General features: G+C 39.6%; 1 protein-coding gene across 1 annotated transcript in view; it reads right to left on the minus strand.

Annotated features, from left to right (window-relative positions):
• LOC139120440 (uncharacterized) overlaps window positions 1-17,148 on the minus strand; it is a 60,765-nt gene that overhangs the window by 42,282 nt on the left and 1,335 nt on the right. The window lies entirely within an intron of this gene.

The following is a 17,148-nucleotide window of genomic DNA, read 5'->3' on the forward strand; positions in this document are numbered from 1 at the left end:
ATGCCAAAACGCTTCTATAAACATGATACGCTTTACGTGTGACCTTTGACGCATAACGCATGCAGGAAGCTTTGACACCAGATATTGCATACAGTTCTCAGAAATGGGGAATACTTCCCTACGTACACGTGAAAGACACAGTGAAACGGATACCGAAACAAAAAACACCGATTTCAAGAAATGCAGGAAGATGCGGGACCTCCAACGAAAAAAAAAATGTGACTGCAAATAAATGAGTCTCATTTTCCAGACAGGACATCGAGTTTTAGAGCATTACCAAAAAGACAGAGAAGTGCAACGACATCGTTGAGAGTGGAAAGTTTATTACAGGAAAAGGGCGGGAACAACGTGAGCTCTCTTTACCTTGGTACCTAAATAAAGCTCAATAGATGCTTACTTATGACTTATTTTTTTGGGTTTTTTAAAATCTTTTTTTTAAAAATAAGCTTTCTTGTTCTACTCCGAAAAGTATGTCGAAACGCCTAGTGTGTTAACTTTTCAATACTGTATGTGTGCAATGTCCGATTTTATTGATGGCAAGGGACTTCTAGGTAGAACTAGAATTTATAAATTTACAGTGGAAAAATCACTGAACTCTGACAATGGAACATCACACTGGATTACAAAATATGCCTGCAGCCTATTCTTCACAATTTTCCCGACGACTAACATGACATTGATCACCTGCTGACCTTGAAAAAATGCCAAGATTGGAAATTTTGGCTATCAGCCCACAATGTGCCACTCATTAGACTTTCGCTGTCACGCACAATTTTTTTTTCATGATTTGCAACGATTCAGCCGTTACACCTCATTTAATACAGCTATCCGCGACACCCCAATCATATCATGAATTTATCATTCAAGGCTCTGGAGATGATGAATCGCGAAGTGAACTCTTCGGGGAAAGATGCCCGACATTAGTCACGTGTGACGATGTGTGGAATCTTCAGATTATTGACAGTCCCTCGTGCTGCTTTTGCCTAAAATACCGACGTCGACAGTGAGGCTAGTGGCAAAGGTCACAAGTACAAGTGGTGCTAGTGGAATCTGACTGTCCTGAGAAACTCATACCGAGTACACGGTGCATCCACGAACGCATTCATTGACAGACCATCGTTTTCGCATAGTAAGACATTTTACTCAACTTAAAACCCCTCAGGCCTCAGTTGACTTGAAAAATCAATTAATACCAGCCCACTTGAGTGGATTGATTTAGAATTGACCACGTCCAGTTAGGGATCAGTCATTTGTATCTTAATGCAGTGTAGTAGAAATGGAAAGTAATCTGCAGATCAACATTGCACGAAGAAAGGCTTGTTGTTTTTGAAGAAACTACTAGAAGTCGTATGACTGTGTGCAAAAAAAATGGAATTACAAAAAGGATATTTGCAAACTTGGAAAACAAGACCCAGAATGTATCCTTGAACGCAAAGTAAAATTGACTTCTCTTATAAACTAAAATTCATTCGTCAACGATATTTGAAAATACACAAATTGACTGTACTGACAAGTTTAAAATTATGCATTTTAACATGATCTTTTGGAACAGAATGTTTTCTATGAACAGAACACAAACTTGAAAATACATGGAAAGTTACTATACTAAGGGCGCTTTAAACGGGAGACATAGAGACGTGCCTGTCAAGTGCAAGTCAAGCAGTATGATCGGCGTTTTGCAATTGTTGGAAATGAGAAAAATTGAGAAAACTGTAGTGACAGGTAAAAGGGCATGGACCCTCGATCAGACTTGAAAGAGATAACGACCCGAAAGAATGGGAGAAGCGAAAAGTATTGATTTCCGTGATACTGGACAGGGTAAATGGTTTGGTCACTGGATTCGATATTGATTGGAGATCCCAGCCTCTTATAACACATTTCATTAGATTCTACTCTCTGAAATTTGCTCGATTTGGTGTAGATTGCCGTATTTCCCTAAAACCAGCCACATCTTTATGAATTTTAGTGCTTTGGCACGCTTGGGGGCGTCCTTGTCGAGCTCGAACCCCGATATAAATAAGCTTGATTGGCCGGCTACTACGCGGAGATATCGTACAATGCTTTTGAAATTGCCCTTCACGTTTGGGACCCTGCTCCCCTCTGGTTTCGTTCAGAATTTATTTTATACCGTAAAATTAAAGAGGTCAAAGAGAGAAGTATTAAGCGATGGCGGCGCACTGAAAGAATTGACAATAACAAAAGATGCTAATACGTGACATCACAGTCGATAGACGAGGCAGCGACCGGAATAACACCATCTATGCAGTCGTGCTCATTTTCTCCGGTCAAAGTTTTCCGATCACGATGAATGTTGTGATCCATATTTAAACAAAACGAAAGTATAACTTGCTATTAGGTTTTTGGGCGCCGTATAGCTAACGATGATTATTTGGGGGGGTTGGTAGCACGTTTTGAATCCAAATGAACGTACTCACTCAACTCTTCTCACAAATGGTTTTTACAGTGTATTGCCTTCTTTCGTGCATCATCCGCGAAACATTACCTACGCCCTCACTAGCATCGCGTTTTACGTCATATTTTTTTATGACTGATATCTCGTTATTGGATTCTTTGCGCAGGAGAACGCGTGGCTATGACTTCAGTTGTCACTTGTACTGTCATGAAAAGCGTCGTTTCCAACACCACAGAGAACCTACGTCATACTCATTAATTATGCATCAGAGACTAGACGGTTTTAATACTTTCCCTCGCTTGAGGTATCAATGCGGCTTCCGGCCACTCTAATTGGATAATCTGCAAGGTTTTAATATTTGATGGCACAAATGGGGGAGCTTAAATCAGAATCGGTTTTCTGACTGACGACCAATATCGATGCGTAATATTACATTTTCTTAAAACAAAATAAATAAGGCATTTGATTCACATTGGCGCGGGGGAGGGCAGCAAAAGACTGCGAAACACTGAGATTTACAGATGTCTTTTGGCATATACGTTTCGAGTTGTCATCTTACATGCAATTGCACTGCGTTTGAGCAATGCGGGTATTCCCCTTGTACAAGTCCAACGGTCGACAACCGTCGTGTATTGGTTACTGAGGAACTCACTATCTTCTCGTCGGGGAGGTGTGCAATTTGACATACTCTAGTCTCTAGTATCATTTCGGGAGAAATGCATTAAATGTACATTAATAAAGTTGTTTTAAGTATCATATAGCTTTTTAAACTTCTCATTTTATGTGGAAAAGATATTTCAACTGATTTTAGGATAATTTTGTCAAAAACCTGAGGGATTTTACCGATATATACCGCTCCTTGATAAGAGAAAAATGTTCGCCTCTCTATAAAACGAGAGTGGCTTTACATACGAGTTGCATTGGCGGGAAAATATATCGGTTTAGATTATAAAACATACTCTTTAGAGTACTGCACGAGTCGAGTACTATGCCATGGCCGATAGAATTGGGAGGTCTGAATGAGTGAACAGGAGATTATCGTGAAATTGAAGTCACCAACAAGCCCTCAAATTGTTCTCGTCTCTTCCCTGATTGCCGGGCGTAGTTTGTGTCACAGTTTGAATATTTCTAATAAACATGTCAGTGGGAGTAATATCAGCGTCCTCGAAAAGGGGTATACTGTTAATGATCGGGTCAATGGGTATCTACACAGATTGGGTTGTGACAGAGGGTGCCAATCTATATATACCATAGACCAAGAACGTCAAACAAGACGGTTCATCGAATCATGTGGTCATAAAATGACCTCTGCACAGGATTTTGAGTCGAGAGGGGGTTAAAGAAATCGTCGCGGTGCTCTTGCGTGAAATCGTATTTGCACCTCAGCATTATCGGTGCATGAAGCGAGCCTTTCAGCGTAAAAACTTATAATAAGCCCGACCCATAAATACAACCCTGAGAGACATCTATGAATGGCAGTGTGTTTGGGTCAGATAATTTCCAATTCTTAAATTCAGCAGTTTTCCTTTCTGAAGTCAAGACGTGATGATATTTTAGTTTATTCAAAAGACATGAGTCCTGACTGCGTCTTATCAAAAGGGTCGTAGATGTGGGTGGCTGTAGTGGCGGCCTGTACGCGTGATTAGATCCGTTGATTTGAGTAGCCTAGGTTACTGCAACCAAGCGCGGGAATGAAACATTGCGTTGTTATTAAGGGCCGATAAGCACTGTTTGGTCAGCATTTGATGAACTGTCTGGTCAATATAAGACGAGCAGTTGTCACCACAACAAAACACTGAAGACATACACGAACAATGCGACTGCAGGTACTCATGCCAAAAAGAACCCCACGTGGTAGTAATTTACATTGTACTTCGTTTTTTATATGAGCTGTAAATTCAAAAAAGCATGCAGTAGACGTGAGGTAATGGACCTGTTTCAAAGACGTCTGCGGAGAGAGATTCATGCGGTAAACCATTTTTAATGCACTATTCTAAAGCTAGACAAGATTTCCAGAAAAATATATTAATGTGCTACAACATCAAGATACACGCACTAGACGAAATCGGTCATACGCGTTCCTTCGTATAGAATTTTGACTCCAGGCTAGGCCTCACAAAAATCTTTTCGTGACTGCAGGACCAAAGCAGGTCTGACTTTAGGTCAGAAGAAAATCAAAAACAAGTAATATTTAATTCTTGACTTTTAGATTATTACCCGCTATTTTATGTTCGAATGTGTAAATACGGTTCGTTTATTTAATGTTTAATCAATCCCCAACCTGTCTTTAATGTAATCTGCACTTTTGAAGCAGGTAATCCCCTTACTCCTTAAATCAATCCACGTATTTACTACTTGTCTACTTTGCAACACCTGGAGGTCAAATAGGTCATGGCCACTGACTGAAATCAAGGGGAACACGGGTGGTCCGACCCACTGCGTTTCAAAGTTTGAAGTTATTGCTCGAACCAAGCACCTGTTCACTCAGTATACACATTCCAGCTTGGCATGTACGTATCTGTGTGTGTAACACAATGGGAGGCGTGAACTCTACGTAAAGTGGTATGTGAGTAAATGAATGCAAGCATACTTAACATACGAGACCTGCAGCTGAAAGTTCATGCGGCCACACTTATAGTTTGTTTGTGGGGATTTTGGTTTGTTGTTTTGTTCTGTTTTATTTCTTAACTGTGGTACTAGAAACAAAACGCCTCGCCCAAAAGTTAAACAAAATATCTGCCTCTTGCGGTGCAAATTTATGAGTGCCTTACCGAACAACACTGACACTACTTTTTGTTATTGGATTGTTGCACGTCGATCGGTTTTCAAGCGGCGCCGTGTCAGTTCAAATAGAGCTGAGGAGTCGCACTCTGTGTCGCTCCGTTTCACCGTTGTTTATTTGTGTGAACGTTTCGTAGCAACTATACCCGCCAGTCAAAAGTCTGACATATTTGCGTCTCGGTAGCATAAAGTTTACATGTTATTGTATTACAACTACTGGCAATTTACTTCATGCGACGTCGAAAAATTTTGACGTGCTTGAAACCCACCTAAAGGAACTTCGGTCAATCGTTGTTGTAGTTAAATTTTTGTTTTTCTTTTTGTTTCGGTTATGTACTGGCTGGTTATTTTGGTTCTACTCCCTACACATATTAGCATCTACAGGGCTTAGCTAGTCAATTTTACTCTCATTGCACTGTTTTAATATTTAAGAACTTCGCACTCAATTTTAAGCGCCGGGTAACGACGTCATTCAGATTGTTTGCCAACTTGGAAACAAATTGGAATATTGTAGAAATAATTAAAATTGACGTAAATATAAATGTGTACCGAAATACACAAAGTCGAATACAGACCGTGTCACGCCAATACAATACCTTGGCGTTGAACCATGTTTGCGAAGACCGCTGAAATATCGTGCTGTTGTGTGATAAATATTTCCAGCCGGAGATTTGAATTGCTGCGCGCCATATCTTTATTTGCTCGTAATCGTATACTCAAACATTACAACTCATTCAACGTGCATATTTATCGTTGATCACTATCACGGCAACACTACTCTTACAGAATATTGCTATGATGTCGCTCTCGCCGCCAGCGTGGTTTGGAGATGATCAACCAGGGCAAAGGCTAATTCGATAGCTTCGTGTTTACTGTGCTCAAAACTCGCAGGGAAATTCATAAAATCAAATCGAATCCTGACCGTGGTTAAACTAGTTCTTTTAGACTGAGGGATATAAAGTATTTACCGACAAATTTCGTTCACTCTTGACTTGCTTGTGAGCTAGTTTAATGGTGATTGCTTTTAACATTTACACGACAGACAGAGCGAACAGTGAGTGCAATAAACACGTTCGCGAAAAGAAAATATGTTGCGTTGAATGTCTATAAATAACTACCTATTGAGAGACATCATTGCCAAGCAGAAAAAACTTCTTGTTAAGTAATAAATAGCTACAGTATTCCGAAATCAGTAGCGTTTACATGTAAAAGGAAAAGAAACCTAATAATGTTTATTATGTAATTGTGCGGCATTTGAACGGCAGCGAGGTCACACGAATCCATGGAAACGTCGTGCAAACAATCACTGTAACCTGCTTGATGGCTAATTTCCGTCTGGCTTGCGCTAATTAAATTGAAAGTGCGTGCAGCACAGAGCAATAAAGTGAACACATCAAAATATTTCCCTTCCCTGAATGTACCTCACAAAATGGTCTAATTCCGCTGATTCTCAATCGATGAGCTACTTTCCGTAAGAGCAATTATGGCGTATGTATGTATGTATGTATGTATGTATGTATGTATGTATGTATGTATGTATGTATGTATGTATGTATGTATGTATGTATGTATGTATGTATGTATGTATGTATGTATGTATGTATGTGTGTGTATGTATGTAAGTATGTATGTATGTATGTATCGCGGGCCACGTAACTACTGTAACAAGAGATCAGTTTATAACTGTAAAGCGATATGCTGTAGTCATCCATTTAGTGAAGAAATTTAGACGTTGTAATTTTGCTTCTTACTGTTAGAGAGACAGTGGAGGAGAATGAGTCTGATCTAGACAGAAGCCAGCAATCTCCATAACGGCGAGGAACTTGGAGTCTTTCAGGAAAGCAAACAGACCTGTAAACTTATGCCGCACAGACCATTGCTGTTAAAGCTACTAGTTCATTCAAAAACAGATTCAGTCTGCAAGAAACACTGCGTATCCCTTGCAACTGTCATGCACAACCCTACGGGGTTTGACTTAGGAATTCAACAATTGAATTTGAGTGTTACATTGCATAACGTCATCAAGAGGAGTATGCTTAACCTTGGCGATGCTCTTTTGAATTTTCCCTCAACGTAAACCCCCCTCGTCGATGCATATTGTCAGATGTGTGCAGTTTCAGAAACACTTCAACTAAACGTAAGTACGCGCCTAGAAAATTGAAAGACTTTGCTCAAACTTTCCTCAAGGAAACGTATTAACGTTAACCATCCTCTTCCAAAATCAAATAATGAAAACAAAAATAGAGGGTCAACTTGTAATTTTTTTGTACTATGGAAACAAATCACCTTAAATTTACCGCAATTTGAAGTTCGAATTGATCGCTATCCCTGTAACAGCGTTAACTCGAATGTGAAAAAATAACTTTTCAATTATCGCAAATGATAAGGCAATGAAAACTTTACTTTATCCAAGAGATTTCATATGAGCCCGAAAAAGCGGTAGACTATTTAAAATATAAAGAATTGTAAAAATTCGAGAGTCTGAATATATGTCCTCGAGGCGCACTCAACCTGATTATGTTTTTCGATACATCTGGCGAAACACGATCACATGTATACGAGAGGAAAGGTTAAAAGACAAGTAGGCAATCGATATACGAACACAAAGTCTTATCCTGTGCTAGAACCAGTATACCAAACTGATTTCTTTGCATGTACCCTTTAGGGCAAGAACTACATGTACTCGGAAGCAGCCGCCGGGTGAAAAATGAACCTCGGTTGTTCAGAGTACTTTAACCATCAGAGGGAGCATTTGGAGAATAAAGCTACAAATTTTTCGTCGAAGAATACGTTTTAATCGGCGAAGAGCTGTAGATTTTGGAATCGCCGTGCAGTTAGTCAGACAAATGATGACAAAGTTATTCATTTCCTAAAACCATCCGAACACTTGGTTTGATCGATCGTTTGAATGTTTATTTACTTTGTTCATCTGTTTGATATGGAACATCATCATTGTCAATCAAACACAGATTACTCTGTCTCCAAATAATAACGGAGCATTGTTTAGTCTTCAGCGCCAAGACAACGAAATACGCCAATATGTGGAGTAACGTAGCACGAATGCTCCTCGTCTGTTAAGACCTCTAAGTGGTCCCCGACTTCAAAGTGGTCTCCGTAGTTGTAATTGAACTAATTTTTTACGCAGTCATGGGATTTTTTCATTCATATATTTGCATAAAGTTGTTGAACTTTGTAACATTGCAAATACTATTCTGTTATTTGGTCCGTTTTGATATATGCGCTCACTTTTATTACTTTTTCAAAATTCGGGGACCACTCAGAGGTCTTAACACTCGTCTGACATCGGCGGCAGTTTGAAAAACAATTACAGTGGGGTAAAGAGATCACTTAAATTTGCCATATTTTTTACTCAGACGCACGGTATTTCTGGCACGATGTAATCATATTGTTATTATGCTTATCATAAATATATCGTTAACTCGGGTGTGTCACGTAATATTTGGCTTCTGTGCCGTATTCGGAAATAACTACAGGTTTTACAAACATTGGCATTTCTTCAAAAATGCACCACGCCGTTTTGTTCAAATATGAAACACTACACAGAAGTGGGGTTTTTTTGTAACCAGGTTAGATTGGCAGTTTGGTATGTATTCTATTTTTCTAACTCTGACAAAAATATCCCAACTCTGTGCCAAATACTGATGTAGCTATGCAGTTCGGTCTTTTCCCTTCCAAACCGCGATTTGGTTAAATCCTGTTTTTTTCCACGGCAAAGTTGGAAATCTACAGACGGAGATGGAGTGGAAGGGGGACAGATAACATGCGTTTTCATGGATCATTAATTATGAATTAATTATGAATTAATTATGAATGGCACTCTAGCATAACTCTAGCAGAAAGCTGAAGTGTAGAGTAGCGCAAATGTGTAAGGTTATTTCTGCTGAAGCAATGACATCGCACAAGCAAGGAAACAATTGAAACACTAGCTGTAATGGAGGCCGCGAACAGACAAAAGTGAACAAAAAATCTCTATGTTGTCGTTGTCTTTCATTTCAATTTCATCGCTCTAATTCAAGTGTAAGGAATAGATCAAACCCAGTGATCACGTCGGTCTTTGCGACCGTATACGTTCGGTTACTAAGTGATGTCACGAAGTTCCCTAAGGGTATTGACATCCACGTGTTGAACGGCGCAAACGTCTCAGAGAAACTGGGCCCTAAAAAAGTAACGTCGATTCGACAAACCAGACCAAGAAGGGGAAACAAATAGCGGTGTTTGAGAGTGTCACCTGGTGGCTAATTAATCATGCGTTTCAATCCCAGTGGAACATTTCACTGTCTATACGGTCGGTATAAACCTACAAATGATTGCATACTAAGAAATGCAGTAAAATCTTATTTTCTCTTTATCAGGTATAGTACACTGTAAATTTGATAGAGGGGGATGTCATTCCCTCTCTCCTAACACGGGAAAGTATGGGAAACAACATGTGATAAAATGTTAGGGATGTTAACAGGGGAAACACAATAGCGGGTTGGTTGAAAGGGTCTGGTATGTCGAGGACATAAACACAGTATCGATTCTTTCTCGGATTCTGAAGACAACACGGCTCCTTTTGTGACCGTCTATTTGTAAGGTATATTTGATGTCCCGTGGGAATGTTATGTAATTTTTGGGTTCTGCTTTTCGGATGACACGTTGGGTCACCTGCAAACTGTTGAAGTGGCTCCTTAAAATATCATCGACAGCAGGCCCTGTACAGTCGGTTTTTGATAGTGCCCAGTTTTCAAAATATGTACGCTGGCGTTGTTACGGAGACAGTCAAACGTAACCCAACTGTAAGCCGCATTGCGCTTTTGTCATTCTTGCACCAAACATTCCTGCATAGGTTCTACTTGACATGCGATGCTGCAGCCATTCTCCTTCTGTTCTGGCGCACACAAGCCACCAACCAGCGTTTTCAAGAGAGAAGCAAGGCAAGGGGCCCTTTCCCTTAGTGTGCAAACAACCATTTCAATTACACACTTCTAATTTGAAGGCAAATTTACTTGGCTCTGCACTAGACGCATAGTTCTCCCTTAATTCCTGACACAATCCATTAAGACGTCTAGGCACAACAAAATATGACCGCATTTCTTTTGTGAACCAATCTGTCAAGGAAAGAACAATGATCTTTACACTTCGATGACGCATTTGCGTTATCGATTTTTGACCCGAGTGTCTCAGATAATTGCGCTCAGAATACGAAACCAGGAAGAGCGTACCCGGGAGCGTAAGTCCCTTTTCCGAGTTATCAAGTCGCGACGTTTCAGTCGATTAATTGGAGTGCCAGACGAGTGAACATCATATGTTGGTGTAACTCTGAATTTCGGGTCGGACTCAGTTGTTAAGGACTCTTATTTTGACGAATTTGTACATTGATATACTTTCAACGTAACGCAGAATATACGCAAACGTGTGCACAATTGCCTCTCCGTAAGTTTTAACAGAAAGATATATACAGTTTGAAAGTACGGCATGTCGAAAAGCATTGCAACAAGATATTTAATGATGAAGGTTGACATTACCAACCATTCTAGTATCTTTCATAGGGAAATTGGAAAAGCATTTGTCGCATAATCCATTAAGAATATACCAAAAGCTATGAAAGTTGTACAACCACCAAAACGTTCGTGTGGGTATGAATGTGCAATAAAACTGTTGGTTTACGAAGGAACTCCCATAGCAAAATTTTCATTTTAATTGAATTGATATGACAAGGATGACATGTTGGAATTTAATCATGTTATACGTTAAATGCATACACTGCAGTTACCGTGACCGTGCGGCTACATTTTTCAACACCACTGCCTTAAATTCTTTTTAGCAAATTCGCAATTGTGAAATGCTACAGTCAAATATTAAAAGATTTATGATTTAGAACCATGATGCATATTGTTCAATCATCGTTATCATTGCGTGTTTTTTCAAGTTAACAGTTCTGATTATGAATTGAATGAAACTGGCCGTTATAACGTTTTTAATTCACTCCAGTGTTGCTAAGACGGTCACAGTCGAGCACAGTGGACGAGTTGTCGTTTGAAATTAATTTTCTGGTTTGTTTGATTTTGTCAGAGTGCTGATATCGATTCAAAGGTCACTGGATGACCTTTTAATTCAATATTTGTGGAATATCTGTGAGTTTTAAATTTCAGTTGTAGCTGAAGTGTAATGATGAAATAAATATAATCACTATCGACATCTATGCTAGCGAATATATAGTGAGCACTTACACGATGAAATGGCTTTACCGCGTTCCTTAAACATGCTCCTCGTAGTCTCTTCAACACTGTACGCTCAACTTCCCTTTCAATTTGCTTTTCAACGGAATTTCGACGCAGGAATCGAAGTATATAATTATTAATATTCCACACTAGTAATGATATTAAAGTGATGTACATAAAACATAACACGCCATTAAAAAAATAATGTGTCAAACAATTGTTGAACTTGAGCAGAATTGTGTTATTTTTGTTATGACATTGTCACTATCCTTCTTTGATCACAACGCTTTGCCAGGCAAGCCCTGAAGTATTGTATCCATTTTCTCAACCAGGCTGTCTTTCGGGGTTCCAATAAACAAACAAAAAATAAACAAAAAAGATAAGCAAATCTGAGATCTTTGGCACGTATTGCGCAAGCCCATTACTATGATGAAAAATATATCTCAACATTGGCATTCATGATGGAAATTCAGCATAGAGCTTACCGACTGCAATAATGAAATAAAAGTGGACAAAATATTATTTATCAACAATAGCTTGCAACGTGACTGCAGGTGTCGCCTCACACGAAGCAGTGTTTCTCATTGATTCCGCCGAACACACCTAAGAATTACAACCGGCAGCCTGTGACTATTTTTGGATATTTTTTTTGTTTTACTTTGTGTGTCCTGAATCGAAGGAATTCTCTTCTGTTGATCGAATTAAAGACTGGATGGTGATAACAAAGGTATGCTTCAAGGCGTGTGGCTTTCAAGGGATTAAGCTCGTTTTAAAATAAAGTAATTACGCATGTTATCTTCAATGCAATAACATAAACGCTTCCAGTCTACCGTATAGAAAATTCACTTTACAAATAAAATTGAACCTGTAATACAGCGGTATCTCAAAATGGGATCACTGTGACCTCCTGGTTGCCAAGACGCCAAATCAACAAAAGCGATTATGCAATGATTGTTAAGGAAGCCAAGTCCCCGGCCTACTGGAAGATTGTTGGTCTGGGCTTGAGAACGTGTGTTGATAATATTACGTGACTAGCTGTGGGCCTTGTTTTCGATTGTGGGCTCTCCGGTGTTAATTCAATGAACGTTTTGTGCTTGAAAAGCCGTTGGCAAACACAGACAATGACAACCTGTACGGACAAGTGTTTTCCCGTCAGCTCGGGTTCCAATTTTAACCGAGCAAGGAGGATGCCGATCAAATAAACGTTGAGACTTGTCAAATAGCTTAGAAAACCGGACTTTACATTGGCTATAGGCGAGCAATTAAGTAGCTCCTTCAATTCTCGTGATACGACAGGTGACGCAACAAGTGTGGGTTTTCTTCACGCCGGGGCACATTTCTTGTGAAACATTTCGACACAGATTTTGGAGTAGAACAAAAATACTCCTACAGGAAAACAAAATCTGAAAAATACAATAAAGGTTCCAGCTAATGGGCTCAAGTGGAGTGGGCTCAAGGTCACTCCCAGGCTTTTAACGCAAGATATACTTAGCGTCTCGCCATATAGACTTTGAACAGTCGTAGGTTTCTGTTGGTGTGGCGCTTTGATAGGCTCAGAGCTTCACTTGTTAGGACAAACGTCAGGACATGTAAAAACAGGATTTATAGGTGAAGCATATACATTGTAAGATGATGGAAATGGGTCAATTCTCTCATTCCGCCAAGATGAATAAGTACAAGAGGATTAGTCCATTTACCAGAACGAGATTAGCTCAAGGCTTAGCCAGAAAAGATGGCCAAAAGTAACTGGAAATATGTCCCGCTCTTTTTACTTCTAATACTATAAGTAGGGAAGGAAAGGTTGAAAACATATTATGGGACTTACTCAGGGAATGAAAGTTCTCAATATAGAGTACATTAAGTGGTGTTGGAGTCGTTAGACACCGAAAATCGAGTTTGTTCGACCTCTGTCTTAGAAGCTGTACTCAATCCGATGCTTGCCAGGTAGAATGCTGGGCTTTTGAATTATTTGCCTGAAACATGCCAGCTGCTAGACATGGTTCTTTGTAACTGATAGCGAAAATCACAAAGCACGGTAGCGGCACACATAATTTACCCATAGTCCACGTTGCAGTAAAATAAATACTTTAATGAAGTACATGTTTCCATACTCGCTTCGCGAACTGGGAAGAATATTCAGATATGCCTTGGTTCATTAGTTGAAGATAATTTCTGATATAAAACACATAAGAAAACGTGAGACATATGAAAATGGGATGATTTCACGCCTGTGGCCATGTTTAATTGATAATATGATTGTGAGATCTTTATTGTTTTCGTCTGTGATCATTATTCAGCAATGTACTATTTCTTCATAATTCATATAGCCCTCCTCTTCTGTCTGTCTGTCTCTCTCTTCTGTGAGTCTCTCTATCTTTGTGTCTGTCTGTCTGTCTATGTCTTTCTGTCTCCCTCTCTGTATCTTTCTGTATGCCTGTATGTCTCTGCCCCTGTCTGTCTGTCTGTCTGTCTGTCTGCCTCTCTCTCTCTCTCTCTCTCTCTCTCTCTCTCTCTCTCTCTCTCTCTCTCTCTCTCCCCTCCCTCCCTCCCTCTTTCTCTCTCTCTCTCTCTCTCCTCTCTCTCCTCTCTCTCTCTCTCTCTCTCTCTCTCTCTCTCTCTCTCTGTCTCTCTCTCTCTCTCTCTCTCTCTCTCTCTCTCTCTCTCTCTCTCTCCCCCCATTGTTTTTACTAGCACCACCATGTTGCATCCACCTGTTTCCATTTCCTTTCTCTTTTCAGTGTTTTCTTTCGTACACCTTGCCCCAGTCAGTTGTCCGCTACTTTTAGTCCCTGTATAATTGTATGTGTCCTTTTTTCTCGTTTGTTTGAACAGGTGTCTCTGGCAAAAAACAGTACGGCGCCGAATTCTGGCATATCGACAAACTCATCCATAATTCCCGAGACAAATGAACAATCAAGAATGGGTCAACAAGCTTCGGTCACTTTGCTTCCACCGAATGAAAAAGCAACTTTTACAGTGTGCATTGAAAATATCCATTGTGCCCACAGTCATCGTCACTTGTAACGTCCTCACAGATCCCTAATATCCCCGCATCTGTGGTAAGCAGTTGCGTTTAGCAATTGTCATGGAGTTGTTTTTTTCTGGAAGTTTGTTAGACCTTACTCATTAACATTACAAGAGGTTTAGTGCAGTAATTTCATATGGTATTGCTTGCTGTCCGACATACTGCATCGGTTATTGACCACGTATCCATGAACACTGTATAGAAACAATTTAACCATAGACTGTAGAGGGGAAATTGTTTAAAACAAGACGAGCAAAATGGGGGTAACTACCTCCTAATAAAAAAAACGATGATTTATAATCTGGTTTCTAAAAGATAACTTTTACATTCTTTGGCTAATAACATAACTTCTATCCATCCGAAAGCATCATAATGATTGCATCGCGGATTGTCAACTTACAAGAAATCCCAACGTTTGTTAATTGAAACAGCTGATCAAAATTAGGCCTAATCATTGGTTTCATCAAACTGCATCTCAGGTAAGTTGGTACGAGTGAAGATAAATCGGGAAAAACTTTGACTGCGAATTAAAGGGGGTCTAGCCGTGTAGCCTACCCTTAACCTTAACCCCTGACCCTACACGACCCCTTGACATGCCAGTGATTTATGCAAAATTCTATTTGCAGCCACTAATCTCCATAGAGATTATCCATAGAGGTAAGTTTTGCTGTCACAAGTAGGATTGCAACGGATGAAAATGTACACTGTGACAATAGAGAATCGGACACGACTTGACAACTGTCACTTAAAACAATTCGTGACTGATTTTTTCTGTCTCCATAATCTTCAAATCTGCTGTCGTTACATTTCGCTTCTGCGTTGCCCGGGACGAACAATGAGGTCTAAGATAAGCAACATATGAATGTACTTTTCATTCTAGATAACGTTGTTTGAAATATACAGAAGCTGTAGTCATGGACTGGATTCAATAAACATGGAATCGCTATAATATGGCTTTTATTCTACACTAAAAATGTCCCATGAATGACCCTGACCATTATATGCCTGCAAGGCAAACCGTTGACTGGCGAGAGGTATTAACGACTTTTTTTTCTGGAACGACAGAGTGGCGTTTCCCGTCACTTCCATTAAGTATTTACCGCCAGCAGATTATCACTCGACGGAAACTGGGAAATTGCGAGGTAGAAAAGCGGAAATTACAAAATTCGTAAATTGCAAGGTAAACACACGAGATATGAGGTCAAGCGAAAGCCGAGAACCGGTGAAGTAGGAAAAGGGTAAATACACCTTCGGGAAAATTTAATAGTATTAATATTCTGACCTAATAAATTTCGATTCAAATTACACTTTTTCCCCAGCAAACCTGACATGTCATCAATTATGAAATTATCGTAGACTTCGTGAAGCTTCGATTTAAGGTGTAGCGTCGCTACATAATATTGTGGATTTTCTGTCTCGTGCAAGACTATGATAAATCGTGAAGTGATATTGTTTTAATCATTGATTCTATGGGTGTCAGATAAACCCTGTACAGCAAGGTTCACAGTTTGTGTATACATTCCTGGCAAATATTAGAAATTGTGTCATCGTTTAATTTTATCTATTCTGTTGACAAACACTGTTTGGAGGTATTTTCATCGATTATTCTATGAGCACGGTTCAGGGTTCTGATAAATATAACCGATTTCTCAGATAATAACGCAGGATTGACAAAAACACGCTCAACTAAGGCTGCACATGTCGCTAATTTGGTTAGAAGGATTACATGAATGATATTGGAGCAATACAACTTCGACAGTGAAAGCCAAGACACGTATAACTTGAAGCCTTGAAGGGCAATGCTAATATTAGTGATGAGTAACCTCCGAGCGATATCGCCTGGCAACGTAAGGTCGTGCCGTGATTGTAATCGGAGTTGACTCAGTCAGTTAATGTCAGGATTGTGATATTGAACATGTCACCAGAGCTGCACGATTCCTTACAAGACACACTGACCTAATTCGTGTGTAGTGACTGTGAAGCAATGGTATATTCACCGTCCCTCCTCAAATTTCACCTGTTTCAAGTATTTTTATTTATCTATACATACTCCTACAGTGCTTCCAATGCAACGGATCCTCTCTCTCTCTCTCTCTCTTCTCTCTCTCTCTCTCTCTCTCTCTCTCTCTCTCCTCTCTCTCTCTCTCTCTCTCTCTCTCTCTCTCTCTCTCTCTCTCTCTCTCTCTCTCTCTCTCTCGTACATTTACACTCATATACATTTTGCTCAAAGTACAAAACACATAACAAAAATCAATACTATTTAAGAAAGTATAGCATGACAGATATAATTACGTCTCTTACTCCTCGTCAAATATAGTTCTTCTGGCTACTAATGCTTGTCGAATATGAAAAATATGAAGGACATAAAATACGTTTATACGACATAACTAGCACAGAAACGCTCCTCTAAACCTTACAACACCTTAGCGCTAACGAGCGATTGGAAATAGACAGTTATTATGAACCATGATAACCTTAACATCACAAATCGTATTTATCTACAATTCATTCATTCGTTACTGATGTGGAAACGTTGGTGATTGAGAAGAGGTCCATGCTTGATTAGGTAAAGCGTGCACAGTTAAATGTTAAAATAATACTCAAAAGCAGAAGAAGGAAGCACAAAACAATTATTAAGTTGAAGTATTGCGCGAGAATAAAGTAGCGATACTGTTGCCCTGACAACGCGTCGATGCGCAGTGCCG

This window comes from Ptychodera flava, chromosome 20 (assembly GCF_041260155.1).
Source record: "Ptychodera flava strain L36383 chromosome 20, AS_Pfla_20210202, whole genome shotgun sequence".
Lineage (NCBI taxonomy): Eukaryota > Metazoa > Hemichordata > Enteropneusta > Ptychoderidae > Ptychodera > Ptychodera flava.